Source organism: Triturus cristatus, chromosome 12, assembly GCF_964204655.1.
Source record: "Triturus cristatus chromosome 12, aTriCri1.1, whole genome shotgun sequence".
In the NCBI taxonomy this organism is placed as follows: domain Eukaryota; kingdom Metazoa; phylum Chordata; class Amphibia; order Caudata; family Salamandridae; genus Triturus; species Triturus cristatus.
In genome coordinates, this window is record NC_140595.1 from 423,310,113 (window position 1) to 423,327,079 (window position 16,967).

Here is a 16,967-nt window from a genome sequence, read left to right on the forward strand (position 1 = left end):
AAGTATGGCACACCTGAAGCCATCTTGATTGGAATAAAGTGGTAACACTTAAAGCATTTAATTTGCAAAGGAACAAAATGAGAGGGTTCATTTTGCCATAGAAGTTATGATTGCTGCTGCAGAAAGAAAAATTAGGGCACATTTTGACTTCTCAAATCCTCTTCTATTTCATAAAAAAATTCTGACATGCAGACTGAAACATGCACTTTGAATACCAGCAGACTTCCCTGTGAGCAGTAGCTTTACTACAGTGATCTAATGAGCAACTAGAGTGCTAACATTCAGAATTTATGGCAAATGTGTGACACATCTAAAAGCCTTCTTGATGGTACCAAAGTTAAAAACTGAAACTATTTCCTACCGAAGGATTAGGAAACTTCATAACAAATAAGTCTCCCAAGATGGCCAACAGAGACAAAAGAGCCTAAATGCAGCACAAATATCACCCACATGTAGCCCACATGTAGCCCAATGACAGAAGTGTGCAAAACACTTTACATTTTTTGTTTATGCACTTTTATATAGTGCAGACTTGTCAGGTATTGGAGTGCTTTACATGAGCATTGGTTACATCACACAAGAACAAATTCATTTTGGTTGTAGACATGGGGAGATTAAGTGATTTGACCAGAATCACAGAATGTCGAGCAGAAACTCCAACCTGGGTACCCAGTTGCAAAGTCTGCAGCTCTGGAAGTAACACCACATCCTCTCCCCTAATTGCAACATTTAATCAAGTGGTCAACTGGATAAAAAAACATAAAGATAACAAATAATTTAAAAGTGCTTTGTCGCTATTTGAAAACTCAGAAAATGTGTCCTCATTTTAGTATTTTAGAGCACTAACCATAATTTTGATGCAAATAAGACCCTCTCATATATGTAATTTCTAACGGAAATGCTCTAGGTATTACAGTTTTGATTACATCAAGATTACGTCAGGCGTTCCAAACTTTTGTAATGAATATAGCATGTTAGCAATCTAGTTGTTCATTAGGATACTGTTTACACAAAGCAAATGGATGGATATGCTATATTGATCTGCACATCATCAAATGTATGTATGTCATAGAATATCAATGTTATCAATCTAAACAATAGTATTGTGTGCTAATACAGTGCTAAATACTTATCCATCTGAAGTATTAAAATTTCTTTGTAACTACATTGTAGTCCAAAAGATTGAATCAGCCCAATATGCACAGTAGCACACCAGAATGAAGTCATACAATGCGTAATCCTGATTCATATAGCGATCTTCAACTTGATAGAATTATGTCCATTCAACCGTGCCAAAATAACACAGAAAATGACAAATAATTATCCAATTCCATGTCGAGTTGTCAATGATTGAGCTTTTATTCCAAAATCACGTAGCAGCCGACGCGCGTTTCACCCGCAGGGCTTTTTCAAGGCTGCAAAGATTACATAAAACAATCAGCAACATTTCCCTAGTTGTTATTCCAATATATCAAAAAAATCACCTATAACTTTATTCCCTTATTGACAAAAATATCACTTTAAAAACACCCGTGTCAACAGCCATCACCATAGAAAGACAACACAGACAAGGTATACAAAAAAGAGGGGTTGTAGTTAAAAAATACCTCCTCTGAATTAGATTTGAAGCTACACCTAAAATTGTGACATAGAATGATCACCCAATGAAAAAAAGTTTTTTTTTTGTTCCTTTAGTGTAGTGCACTGACCCTAAAATAGTTATACAAAATGTGCTTCCAACAGTAATTCTATAAGGTGAGACAATCGAATCTCACCTCCAAAGTCAATTTCTCTTTCATGTACATTACATCTCTTGCAAAGAATTGTTTTTCGTCGTTGTAATCCTGTCTCACGAATTCTGCAAAGTAATCCACACATATATATATATATATATATATATATATATAAAAAAAGGGGAGTATCAACCAAAGTTCCCCAATGGAAACCAACAAGAAAACGCAAGTCTAGAACCAATGAATAAACATGTATTATGTATTATATAAGAAACAAATCTTACCCAATATAAACTATCAAATGCGTAATAATGGATCCAATCACCATCAGTCTAGGCTTTAAAGTTCCAAATTGTTTATCATGCCTGGGACCATATTACGTCCTCACTGTATAAAATAAGAACAAAGCACTAATCTATAAATATTTTGAATGTAACACATGGTTACCAATCAAGCATTCCTTATAAAAAAGGGGAACCAACACCCTCATCATGCCAACTAATACACCATAAAGCGTACGTAAATTCCGTAATTGATAAAAAAACTTCACACTTATTTAATGGCCCCCCTACAACAAAGGCCGGCATTGTGTCCAACAGTAGAGGGAGGTAATGTGGTCTTAATGAATAAATCAGACTACATGGCTGAGATAGACCAACAATTGTCTGATACAACAACATATATCCATTTAGATAACAAACCTTTACATTCAACTAAGGAATTAGTACATTATAAATTGATGTATTGGAAGGATAAATGTCTTATCTCAGACTCTGAATTTAGATATTTGTACAATGACATTCCAACAATTCCCTGTATATATTGCTTACCCAAAATACACAAGGGGGGTGTCTTTCCTCCGGGGAGACCCATTATCTCTGGTATTGGGTCTCCCACGGAGATGATTTCCGAATACATTGACACTTTCTTACAACCTCTAGTGGTTAATTTACCATCATTTATCAAGGACACATCCGAGGTGTTGAACAAAATCTCTGATGTGGAGTGGATAGAGGGTCATTATTTAGTGACCCTAGGTGTATGTTCCCTTTATACGAGCATTCCAGGAAATCTGGGATTAAATGCAGTACAACATTTCCTGGACACCAGACCAATACAGTTATACGAACATACTGTAATGTTGTTGGAACTCATCGAGTTGGTCCTAAACAACAACATGTTTTTACATAATGGAGAATGGTATCACCAAATTAGGGGTGTAGCAATAGGGGCAAAATGTTCGCCCTCATTTGCCAACCTCTATATGGGCCATTTTGAACTGATTCACCTTTGGAGAAAGGGTCCCAGTGCCCTTATGGAAAATATATTGTATCTAGGACGATACATAGCTGACATCTTAATGTTTTGGGCTGGGACAAAGGAGGCCTTGGAAGAGTTTTTTATCTATATAAATGACAATCCTTTCAATTTAACTTTTACAAAGGAACAAAGTACCTCTCGGATTAATTTTCTAGACATCACCATTGTAGTTGATAAGGACAAATTACTACCAGTGCCATTTATAAAAGCGACCGCATGCAATGCGACATTGCACGCTAATAGTGCACATCCTCCCTCACAACTAAGATCGATCCCTTTGGGGGAGATGATAAGTACCAAAAGAAATTGTAGTGATATCAGTATACTAAATGAGGAACTCAATGCTGTAGAGAAGAGATTTATGGCTTGAGGTTACAACAATGCAGATATCAGAAGAGCACGTAACAAGATTAACAAGATAGATAGAACACATCTATTAGCAGGAACTAGAAAGAAAAACAAGACATGAACAAATAGGAGAATCAGGTTTATTACACCATATTCCACCATAAGCACTGATTTGTTCAAAATACTGAACAAACATTGGCAGTTACTAACAGATGACAGAAATATTTTGGGAGTAGTTGGACCTAAACCGAATATCACATTTGAAAGAGGCAAAACCTTAAGACAATCTTTATGCCCCAGTTTTATTCGTGGAGAAGTGTGGCTCAATGGTTAGCGCGGCACACCCTGATGCAGAGGTCTGGCCCGGACCAGGGTTCAATTCCTGCCTCGGCGGGTCTTGGGCTCAATTTCCCCGGACCCGATAATTCTCTCCTCGGTGCCTATTCTAATCATGGATCTCACTCTACAACTCTGGGCAATAGCTTGCTTAATCTCCACAACGGCCCCAAAAGCGCTAGGATGCCTGGATTTCACCTTGGGGGTGCCCAGGAGTGGGCACTTCACAGGAAAAGGCCAGGAAGGGTTCCACAGCGGTATGTGCACAGCGCCTGAGGGACCCTTTCGGGGGTGTGCGGAGCGCTATATAAATGCACTACATTTACATTTACATTTAATCCAGCAACTCCTAACAATACTGGGCTATCTGGCAAACTTAAAGGTTTTTCCAAATGTGGTACTTGTAATATCTGCTGCTTTGCAATGAATAGAACCATGACCTTTAAATACAACACAGAAAGAATTCACACAGTGAATGCATTTATAAATTGCAATACCAAATTTGTGATTTATTGCATAAAATGCATCTGTTGGAAAATGTATATAGGAAGCACCATAAGGCCATTAAAGGAGAGGATAGAGGAAAATATAAGGGCGATACGTAACAACAATGCCCAGTATCCCTTGACCTTTCGTTTCATTACGATGCATAAGATGACAGAAATGGTCAATATTGGTTTTCATGGATTGGAAGTAGTGCTGCCGAACCTGAGAGGGGGCAATAGAACCACCAAATTACGTCAGATGGAAAGCAAATGGATTATTACTTTGAGGGCTGTAGAACATGGAATCAATATTGATAAAGAGATGTTTGAATTTCTGTAATATATTCGCTGTCCTCTGATAGCTTCTATCTCTATGGATTTATGGTGATGGGTAATAATCCAATCTGTTCTTTATACAACATACTCCTTCTGTGCACTTGTTAGCGCTCCGTATTAGAGATTTTAGGCGGCTGTTTTATGGACATATCTCACAATGGATGGTTCTATATGGACGAATCTTTATACGTAGTAGTTGATAAGCTGAAGGCATTGGTTATTGTCTCTCTTGCAGCCGTCATATGATGTATGCTGATTGGACGATTATATTATTTCAACAACTTTGGAATTTTAAACCTAATTGTATATTTCATATTCAATGATGAAATTGTATTAGGATAAGTTTGATTTTGCTTGGACACTTTTATGATCAGGATTTTATTCGACACTGGTGATCTCTTAAGAAAAATAAAACTTTGGGGAAATTGTTCTTGAATGATAAAAATAGATTTACAACAATTTTATCAAACTGTTGTGATAAACTGATAGCTCTTCCTGTGACTATAGAAATGGCTGCTAGATTCCGATAGGACTAATGTTAAATAACCATTGAACTATCTCTTTGACTATTACTCTATAAGGGTCTGTATAAACACTATGATGGGAATAAAGATACAACTGGGATGTTCAATTTTCAAAATGAATGAACAACCACCACTCTGGAATTATCATTTGTAAATGGCATGGTCCATAATTAATGGAGAAATAGATTATAATTAGATCGGTATGGCCCCAACGCGTTCGGGACCAGACTATAATTTTTAACTGGTAATCCCTCAAGGAGACTGTTTATTGGGAAACTGCTTTTTAGTGATAATCATGGTGAAATATTTGAATAACTAACGCTTCCGTTGGATACACAACAATGGCCGCCAAATTTGTAGTAGTTTAATTGTGAGCTAATGTTAGTCCTACCTTCATGATTACTGCAACACAAGCATCTTCATAAACATTATGGCGGGATATATAGACGCGAACGCTGAAACGAATAGGGAGCTAAGCTGTCGGAATACAAGACAGCAGGTGAGTGTTACTTGATAGATTGGACGTTACTGCACTGGTTCTTTTTTAACTGATCTATATTGTGAGTGCTATTGTGGTTAATTACGAGTGGATAAATACATGATATACGATCTTCTAACAGACGTGCTGTCACAGGATTATGTTTCTCACTTCAGTGCGTCACGAAACAAATTGTGGTAATTTTCCCTCTACTGTTGGACACAATGCCGGCCTTTGTTGTAGGGGGGCCATTAAATAAGTGTGAAGTTTTTTATCAATTACAGAGTTTACGTACGCTTTATGGTGTATTAGTTGGCATGATGAGGGTGGTTGGTTCCCCTTTTTTTTTTAAAGGAATGCTTGATTGGTAACCATGTGTTACATTCAAAATATTTATAGATTAGTGCTTTGTTCTTATTTTATACAGTGAGGACGTAATATGGTCCCAGGCATGATAAACAATTTGGAACTTTAAAGCCTAGACTGATGGTGATTGGATCCATTATTACGGATTTGATAGTTTATATTGGGTAAGATTTGTTTCTTATATAATCTATAATACATGTTTATTCATTGGTTCTAGACTTGCGTTCTCTTGTTGGTTTCCGTTGGGGAACTTTGGTTGATACTCCCCTTTTTTTATATATATATATGTGGATTACTTTGCAGAATTCGTGAGACAGGATTACAACGACGAAAAACAATTCTTTGCAAGAGATGTTATGTACATGAAAGAGAAATTGACTTTGGAGGTGAGATTCGATTGTCTCACCCTATAGAATTACTGTTGGAAGTACATTTTGTATAACTCTATTTTAGGGTCAGTGCACTATACTAAAGGAACAAAAAAAAAACCTTTTTGTCATTGGGGGATCATTCTATGTCACAATTTTAGGTGTAGCTTCAAATCTAATTCAGAGGAGGTATTTTTTAACTACAACCCCTCTTTTTTGTATACCTTGTCTGTGTTGTCTTTCTATGGGGATGGCTGTTGACACAGGTGTTTTTAAGTGATATTATTTTTGTCAATAAGTGAATAAAGTTATAGGTGATTTTTATGATATATTTGAATAACAATTAGGGAAATCGTGCTGATTGTTTTATGTAATCTTTGCAGCCTTGAAAAAGCCCTGCGGGCGAAACGCGCGTCGGCTGCTACGTGATTTTGGAATAAAAGTTCAACCATTGACATCTCGACATGGAATTGGATCATTATTTGTAATTTTCTGTGTTATTTTGGCATGGTTGAATGGACATAATTTTATCAAGTGGAAGATCGCTATATGAATCAGGATTACGCATTGTATGACTTCATTCTGGTGTGATACTGTGCCTATTAGGTTGGTTCATTAGGATACTGTTGAGAGGCAGAGGCCAGGGGCACGAACTCTGAAAATTGAAGGCAGGTAGGAGGGTGCAGAGGCAACAATTTGACCACACTGGGCAGGCAGGAAGGGCAGTGGCAGCACAACAGACTATGGAGGGCAGTGGAAAGGGGGACAGGGGCAAGAAACCAACAATACAGGACTGGCAAGAGAGGCTGTGGCAATATAATAGACCATTGTGGGTAGAAGGAAGAGGCAGTGGTAGTACAACCATACATGCCAACAGACCCGATTCAGCCAGGAAACGTCCAATGTTTTTAAGCTCAAATGGGCTTTATTTGATCTGTCTCCTGTCTACAATCTCCTCTTTTTCAATGTAACTCATAGGGGAAAATCAATACCCCAGTTTTTTTTTCAAAATCTCCCTCTTACCAAGTTCAAAATGTTCACAAGTATGGTACATTGGATCATGGAAGGGAATTGGGGTAGGGACATGGACTCGGATAACAGAGTACAAGAGGGACATGGAGAGGTGCACCAAACTGACCCTACAGGGCAGGCCTCAGGGTTTGCAGAAGCACAATACACCACACAGGGCATGCGGGACGGGAGTGCAGCACAACAATCCATAGAAAGCAATAGGGAGGGGACAGGACCATGCACATGGACAACAGAGAACAGAGGGGAAAGAGGCAATGATAGCTAGTGGACCATAATGGACAGACAGGAGAGAAGCTGCAGCATAACAGACCATAAAGGGCAGGAGGGATGGATCGGGGGCATTACAATGGAACAGACAAGCCAGGAGGGAGGGAATAGGGGTCTGCACATGGAAACAGAGGACTGGGAGCAAGGGGGCAGGGCAGGAGCAGCAAGATGACAATGGAGGTCAGGCAGGATGGGCACTAGAAGCAAGACACACCATGGAGAACAACAGTGAGACAATGATGGCATACACACAGACCATGGAGGGAAGGTGGGAGGGGGTCAGGGGCAGCTAGCTGACCACAAAGGGATGGTGGGAGGGGCCATGGCAGCACAGAAGACCATGCATGGCAAGCGGGAGGGTTAGTGGCAGCACAATGGCTATGATGGGCAAGAAGGAGGGTGCAGGGGCATGCACAAAGGACCATGGAGAATAGAAGGGAGGGTCAGGACCTGGGCACAGACAAGAGAAATCAGGGGAAGGGACCTCACAACAGACCACGTGGGGCAGGCAGGAGGAGCAGTTGCAGAACAACAGACCAGGGAGGGCAGAAGGGTGTGGCAGTAAAATGGACCATGGAGGACAGGAGGAAGGGGATAGGGGCATGGAAGGCATGGTTGAAGTGGCAGGGACAGGTAATAGTCATCTGACAATGCTAGGCAGGTGGGAGGAGAGTGGCAGCACAACAGAAAACTCAGAGTAGATAGAAGTGGGCTCTGGCTGGTAATGCAGAGGAGGGGGAGGTAAGATGGCGGTCGACAGCTCGGCTGAGTGAGCTGGTTTAGCGTTTGATCCCCTCCGCTTGCAATTGCCAAGAAATGAACTCCAGGACCCACTGAGAGAAACTAACCTTGACTTTCTGTATTGTAGCCGGTTCCACTGCGGGCGATGCGAGGAGCGGATTGTTTGCTTTCGGAGTATAGGAGGAAGCGTCTTGCCTGGATTCTCTGCTTGTCAGGGCGACTCAAGGGCTCTGCTTCCTGGTTGGTTGCGGTAGTTTTTCCGGGGTTGCTGTCTGCGAAGATGCCTCCGAAGACCCAGATGCGGGGTGCTGCTCCCGCAACGCGTGTCAACGCTCCCAAGAATACAACAAGCACAGCAAAACCTGGGGGAGTTGCGGTGCAGTCCCCAGGCACGACGGGATGCCGGGTGAGCGATGGAGGTGGCAATGTGGAGGCGAGTAAGCAGGGAAATGAGCAGACGCCTAAACGATTGGGGGCCAAGTCTAAAAATAGACAGACAGTACCACAGATGTTTATAAACAAAATAGATAAAATAGATAAAACGTCAGTGGCTCAGAATAACGACAATATGCAGAATCTCTCCACTTTGGATTGCGATCAGATACAACCAGATAAAATGCAGAATGTCATTACCTTGGGCAAGGATCAGACAGTATCAGCTCTCTCGCATTTGCCTTTAGATCCTCTCAGTGGGGTAGTCATTAATGTAACCACAGCGAAAGATAAAGCGGAGAAGAGAAAGGAGGGTGCAGAGGTTGGAGAATTTGCAGGGGGCAATAATTCCTGTGTTGATGCAGTTCAGAAGGATTTTATGTCTCAACCAAAGGGGATGCTGGGAGTTGTAGTCCAGTCTGACCTATTGGCAATTATCCCCTCTGCTACTACACCCTCAGGTCAAATCGCTAAACAGCAGACTGTTCAGGGTGAAAAGTTACTCATCCATAATGAGATAATGGATATTGAGGGCGATAAATTCTTTTCCCTATCGGATCATACAGCTTCCTCAGACGGTGATACCACTCTGAGTAGAGACTGGACAGATGACGATAGCGACCTAGGTGATTGGCGCAACAATGAGGTTTTAAATGCTGATGCAGTCTCTAAAGGTTTGGATACAGTCCGCAGAGCACATAACAATCAGGGGCTCTTGCCTCAGGGGGTGAATACAGGTTCTTTGGCTTGGGATTATTCGTTCTCTATTAAACCGGATCCAGAGGGAAAAACGATTATCCAAAATGACACTCATAATGGTATTGGGATTAATCCACCGGCGAGATAACACTGGCAGTTATCTATCCGCCATTAATGGCACACCGCGAGGAAGCTCGCCATGAGAACGTTCGACTGCAGGGGGTATGCTGTCATGTTCAAAACTCCATTTAGAGGGTAGTTAAGACATGCTCTGAGATCACTACGCGAGTTGGTGAAGCAGAAGTGAGAATATCTACTCTGGAAGATATGTCAGCCCAGAGGAATGTAACTGACGCAATTCAGTCACAAAGGGACGACATTCATTGGAAGCTTGCCGATCTTGAAAATAGAGCTCAGAGGAACAATCTGAGAGTTCTGGGGGTGCCTGAAGGGATGGAAGGCTCGGATGCTAGAAGTTTTATTATAGCATTGTTTATTGAAGCATTCCCTGAAGTCCAACAATGGGACTGGCAAAAGGAAATACAGAGAGCCCATCGTTTTCCATTCAAGATCAAGCAATGACCTGGGCAAGAGGACAGTAGGCCTAGAGCGATTCTAATATGCTTTGAGTTTTTTAGCAAGAGAGAAGGTTTATGATCTGGCAAGACCTGATAAAAAAGGGTTGGAAGGGGGTGTGAGTTCTTTGTCAGGCCTAATTTATGTCCAGCGACCGTGGAACGGAGGTGGCAGCTCCGGCAGTTAATTGGACCATTGCAGTCTAAGGGAGCTCAGGTGTTTTTGTTGTTTCCCTCAAAGCTAAAAAATCAGTTTTCAGGGTCAGACAAAGTTTTTTGACTCAGAAATTCAGGCTAAGGTGTATTTGGATTCATTGTAAGGATACAGTTCTCTTTCACTGCTCTTGATTTTGATGTCTTTTTCAATGGAGGGTCCAGGGGTCCTAGGGGAATGAGTTTGTTTTTAGGGAAGCACTGCACCACAGAAAGTATTGGGTCTCTTGCTCTAACCCAAAAAAAAAATGTTTTCTTGAGTTTTTTGGTTCTCTTGTTGCGCTACGGTTGCGGAGCTCATATATCTTTGCATGTGCAATTAAGGGCTTTTTTTTGGCTTTTGGGTGGTTAACCAGCCTTTCCATCGAAAGGACAGAGTCCTTATGCCTCATTTCGGGGGATGTGGGGGGGGGAGGTAGGAGGGACAGAGCAGGAGGGGGGTATGGAGTGATCAAGGGGGGTTAGGGAGGGTTGGGGTTAAAAACATTAAAAAAGAAGCTGGAACTAAGAAAGTACTCATGGTTTTTACACAGCATGTCTTTTTCTTGTTAAATGCAAATATTTGTGGAGGAAGAGCTGTTATTTTTATTGTTTGGTTCTATTTTTTTCAACATAGATGGCACAGGGCAAAATTTGTAAAGGGACTTGGAATATCTGTGGCCTCAATACAATACAGAGAGCCATCGATGACTGCTTTATGATATGTACAGGCACTGAGCAATCATTACAGGATTTCATTAACTATTTGAACGACATGAACATTAGGTTTACCACCTATTTGATTGCAACTAGTGTTGTATTCCTTGATGTGGAACTATAGATCAAGGAACACCGAATACAGAGTAAGATGTATCGCAACCCCACGTCCTGCAATTCCGTCCTGCATGCGAAGAGTGCCCACCCCTGACATGAGATTGAGGCAATTCCTTTCGAGGAGAAGTTCAGAGCAAGACAGAATTGCAGTGAAGAACTGTACTTTTTAACATCTATTAATGATATGGAGAAATGTTTTGTTCAAAGACAAAACATGATCTAGAAATAGCTAAGGAAAGGGCCCTGAGAACCAAACTCATTTCTACTCTGAAACCCGCCAAAAGCAAAAGACGTAAATCAGGATGCTTAGAGAGTACTCACACATGTGCGCTACTCTTCGCAAGAGCCTTAATAAACACTGGCATATCTGGGAGCGGATACAACCCTGCAGGATTTTGTGACAGGTAAGCCACAGATTACGTATCGCAGAGGAAGAACGCTTAGCATGATACGGAGTCCTAGCTATTCATCTAAGACACATTGTGAACCATGGTTAATGGAATTTTTTAAGGGATTGTTTAAATGTGGCTACTGCGGGATGTGCATATGGGCGCAGGATAAAACTAAACAGTTTAGTGGCAACAAAGATAAAATGTATACCATACTGACCAATATTAATTGTGCTACCAAATATGTTGTATGTATTATCTCATGCAAATTTTGTAAAATTTACGTAGGGAGCACAATAAGGGCATTGAAAGATCGTGTAAGTGATCACATGCGTGCGATAAACAGAATGATCTGAGATATCCCATTGCTGAACATGTACACAATTGCACTGCCCAGGGTCCGAATAAAACATTTGTTTTCAATGGTATTGAACACGTGAAGCAAGATCCACGAGGTGGAAATCGGGAGCTGAGATTAAGTAGACATGAGGCAAGGTGGATCATGCGCCTTAGAGGACGGCCTTAATTTTTATCAGGAGCTACAATATTTCTTGGGTGATTATTTGGTCTTGTTCTACAACTTTGAACTTTTAATGGGTATATTTCCTCCCTTGGCCCTTTCCTTTCTTATTTATAAGACCTAACGTAATCATTTGATTGTTATTTTGACTCTTCCATAATTTCAGTTTTCCTACTGCGCAACAATAGGAATGTATGTTCACCCTCAAACTGACTCATAATTTTCAGTGGAAATGAGAAACATGATGAGTTAAAACATATTGAATGCCCCTTCCGTATTAACATGGTCTTTGAACTCTGTTAGAGCCATCTTGAAACAACTTCTGTATTAGTAATATTTATCTACTGCTGTAAGATGGCGCTTTGCATATTTGTGAGCTATATTTCCCCACGTTGTATTGCTAGTCCAGAGCAACAGAGAGACCACCTCGGTATTTTGAAATTTATAATTTGCTTGTTTTAAATTGGGAATTCAAGATATTATCACTTGCTATTATTTTAGAAGTATGAGGCACATTACTGCATTGGGAATAGAACTGATCCTATCCACCAATATTTACAGATGTATTTTCTGCATCTGGTTAAAATGGCATCTAAAGTTAAGAAACTGTAAACTGTGATTTTTACTGTTCCAAGTTGGCGCTCATGTTCTTGCTCGTTGCTCTCGAGTCACTACTTTGATTTCTAGCTTTTTTGTTTAAATGGAAACGATACGGGCGGCCGTTTGCTCTTGCCTGTATTCAGATGGGCATGTTTTCATATCCAGGTATGTAGTATTTCAAACACTTTAAACTTGCCATGAATACATAGCATTTTGTATGGGTAGGGTAATCTTTCTCATTATTTGAAAGTTCAGGTTTTCCCGTACTTCAGGGACCTGTTACAGTTGATGGAGCTTACTGTCTCCTAATTTTCTGTATTCTTGGATCATGATATTCATAATTGGGAGTTCATTGTCTCCCAAGTCTTCAGTACACTATATTGAGGTAAGCACATTTTGAGATTTGATGAGATATGCCCAGATGCCCTTAAGGGCGATAAGCTGATAGGTGTTTGTGATTTTCTTACAGGGTCAAGTTTAACCTTACTTCATGAGGTGTTTACGACACCCACTGGAACATTGATTTTATATTATTGGAATAAGATAAATGCACGGAGCTAATTTCAGTGGATAAGGATCCCCTCTGCTTATTTTGTCGTAGTTAGCAACTTGGGATCGAAGTTGTCATATTGAGAAACTTGTGCCTCATGTTGATGATGATACACATATATATACTTTATCTTTTGGATTTTACAGATTTTGATCTTGAATACTTACCTAAGGTACAACACGTCTCCCGGATATACTTTTCTCTCCTTGGGAGCATGTGACTCTCGTGGGGTTCTGTTAGACCTGGCACCATTGGCGTGGGTCTCCCTTCCATTTGGCCTCCTCTGTGTTTTGCAGGTGTTAAATGCTCTGGTCGCTGTGCCACTGCCATTCAGTGTCACAGCACGAATGCTCCCTATTGTAAATTGACTGTATGAATTGGTATAATCCTAATTGACCCAAGGAACATGATAGGAAAGTCTAATTTAGTATGCCTGAGCTCTGACTATTACAGTGCATCTTTTAGTGAAGATTATTTTTATATTCTGTGGTTGAAAATACCACTTTTAGGAACTAGGTATTTTCTTGCCTAAGGATTCCCGTGTGCTCTGCTGTTGTGTATTGGCTGTCTGGTTTTGGAGGGTCAGGGTAGGCTGAGCCCGACCTGGATTGAATAGAGTAATCTGCAGTTGGAGGATGGGGAGGGGTGACACTTTGATCTGAGCAGGGCTTTGCCTGGCAAGGTGAATGATGGCTCCACCTCCCACTGATGGCAGATCCCCTCTTCCTGAAAGGCAGGATGCAGCCTTGTAAACTAAGTGCTCTAGGACGACAACAAACTGGTTCTGGCTGGGTTCAGTGATTTGAGACTTTTTGAGAACAAAGACTTTTGGGGTATAAAGATCTGTGCTTAAACCCCTGCACGGTGTGTTACATCTGGATGTCAAGACGAACCTCTGTCCGTGTAACTAGAGGGAAAGGGCTTTGCAACTTTCATCCATCTTGCTGAAGCAACTACCCAAGGGCCTGCTTTGAGCTTGCCTCCTGCTGAAGTCTCAGGGACATTAGACTTCACCCATCAGCTGTCCGGATTCCTATTTGAGGGGAATTCTACTTGCAGGTGAGGCCTCTGTTGAGAATTCCAGAGCCTCTGGTTCTACTGCGGGGAAAGTGGGCTGAAAGTCATCGTATCGCTAGTGTGGGCTTCTGCAGCTGAGGAGCTGTGCCGCTGAGTGCCCGCATTTGCCATACTAAGATAATCATCGTTATCACTATTGTGGGCCGCCGCAGCTGAGGAGCTGTTGCCGCTGAGAGCCCGCATTTGCCTGTGTTACCAAAGTAATCGTTATCGCTATTGTGGTCTGCCGCAGCTGAGGAGCTGTTGCCGCTGAGTGCCCGCATTTTGCCGTCCTACGAGAATCATTGCTATCGCTATTGTGGGCCGCTGCAGCTGAGTAGCTGTGCCACTGAGATCCCGCATTTGCCTGTATTACCAAAGTCATTGTTATCGCTATTGTGGTCCACCGCAGCTGAGGAGCTGTTGCCGCTGAGTGCCCGCACTAGTCACCACTTCGAGGTGCCCGCTTTTAAGCCCCGTCCCAGGATTATCGTGATTGCATGCCGCGGACCGCTACAGCTGGGAGCTGTGGCCGCTGCGTGTCCATCTGTCATTACCGCGGCTTCCTTGTCAGGCTGCGTGCCGTGCCCCTTTAAATCTCAGGTACATTTTGCATTACCAGGTCTCGTGGACCCCGGCCTCGAACTAAGTTCGTTCCACACACTTTTTGAGTGCCTTTATTGCTTTTGAAGTGAATCTGTCATTATGTGCATTGTGGCTCCTTGAGCGCTCTTAAGCCTCGTGTTCAGTCTATATAAAGATAACTATTTTTCTCTAACTGCTTGTGGTGTCCATTTGTAGCGTCTTTCCTGCGTTATTGTGAATGGTCATCAATGTTTCACACACTGCCTCTGAGATAGGCCCGTCTGCTTGTGCTACGTTACCACAGGGTTGAGCAGGGGTTATCAAAGGGTGTAGCCCCCTTACTCTGACTTAGGAAGAAGGATCCCTATTTGAACTTCTGCGCCAGCCGCTGTCAACTATAGATCCCCATTTCTAACAGGTTCTAGTTATAATAGGCACTACGATTGACGTAAGGTTTTATTTCACACACACACGAGAGGGGTATTAGACTAATAGAGTGTGCTATTTGAATGGGAGTTTAAGAGGCATGTCATCACTAATGTAAGCAAGAATATGTTTAGTTTAAGTAATCAACAGACACAGAATGTGTGTCTGCCTTATAGAATGTACATTGTTATGCAAAAATACTGTTTTAACTAGACCTTTGTGCACAGGGTTACTGTCTGGGCTTGCATCAAATGTGAAGAAATCATGTATTATTTTTGCATCACAACTCCGGTATTTGTATTACTTCCAGCCCTGATGAAGTCGTAGGGTGTTTACCCTGAAACGACGAAACGCGTTGGCTAAAGGGAGTGGAAGATTTTGAATCATTAAAGAAGAATTCAAAGCCCTTATTACTGGTTTCATGTTCTTTAAATGCATTTTACTTTAACTTAGATCAGGTATGCGTGTGCTTCAGAAACTATAAATTATGTGGCCAATACCTCCACAATGGAAGTACTGAGTACCTGGGGTAGGGAGTCTGAAGATTGGCCTGGGCAGAATGGTGACAATCACTGGTTTCTTTATTGGAGTATATCTTGGTGGTCTGGGACACCCACTTCCCCCATGTCTCCACGTGGTTCTTTCATGGCCTTTCTGTATCCCCTGTTCCCTTCTGTAAGCACTGGTTATTTCTACAGAGGTTTCCAGTGTAAGATGGACGTGTTGCCAGACCCATCTCTGTATAGGGGTATGTAGGGAGGACAGATATTATTCTAGATAGACTCTCCCTATTATCTCATCTTTGGAGATGGTAAGTGATTTCAGCCACCGGTCCGTCATATCCTTGTCTCGGAAATATAAAGCCTGTGGAGTTTCTTGGGCACCCTCCTTAATCTGTTGTAATCTGATCCTATAGGTCTCACCATCATTGTCTAACCATTCTAGGATACATTGCTTAATATCAGCATATGGAGTATGTGGTTGGCAGTCTGGTACGTGGCTTGTAAGTTCCCTGACAACAATGGACCCAAATATTGTCCCCACTTTTTAGTTGGTCAGGCTGTTGTCAGGGCCAAGTGCTCAAAGTTGTTGAAAAAATAGTCTGGGTGCTCGCTAATCACATCCTTTAGCTTTACTACTAAAGGTATAGCAGTGTGGTGCTTTATTGTACCATAGCATCCACCAATTTTCTTATTGCTGTTTCCTGCGTCTGACTCTGGTCTGTCAAGGCCTGGTGTAACTTCTCCCGATCTTCTTTAGCTACAGAGAGGAATTTCTCCATTACTCTTTGCAGTTTTTCATGGCTTTAGGCCATCTTAGTTATTACAGCCTCCATATCACTGGATCCCATGTCTGACACCATCTGTGGGAGGGCTGGGTGGATAAACAGACACGAAGGCTGAATATACTTCTTAATGAGGATGTTTTTAATGGAATATTAATAAACAGAAATGAAAAGGTCAGGTTGGTAATGTTTTCTTCTTCCTCTTCCACGTTTCTCCTCTCCTGGATGTCACCGCCCGGATGCTCGGAGAAGAAGAATATAAAAAGCAGTAGTAAGTAAAAGGAGTAGGTTTTAAAGGGGTCTTCGATCTACCCGTCACCACACCGTCTATCAGAATAGTTGTTCGGGCTTTGGAGGGTTAAAGGTAGTGTGCAGGATAATATGAGACACAAGTGCTTCAAGTAATATATAATTTTTCCTTCCCCTTAAAACAAAGGAGGGGAATCCCAATATCGGTAAAATGGTAGAGATAACAACTTTCCTATATTTA

At 41.6% G+C, this 16,967-nt stretch overlaps 1 long non-coding RNA gene across 1 annotated transcript in view; it reads right to left on the reverse strand.

The window, feature by feature from the left end:
* Nucleotides 1-1,334: 1,334 nt before the first annotated feature.
* LOC146776050 (uncharacterized) overlaps nucleotides 1,335-16,967 on the reverse strand; it is a 145,019-nt gene continuing 129,386 nt past the window's right edge. The window contains exons 2-4 of the long non-coding RNA XR_014972295.1: nucleotides 2,018-2,120; nucleotides 1,776-1,858; nucleotides 1,335-1,415 (exon numbers count right to left, since the gene is read on the reverse strand). This is a non-coding gene — a long non-coding RNA (uncharacterized LOC146776050). The remainder of the gene's footprint in view (nucleotides 1,416-1,775; nucleotides 1,859-2,017; nucleotides 2,121-16,967) is intronic.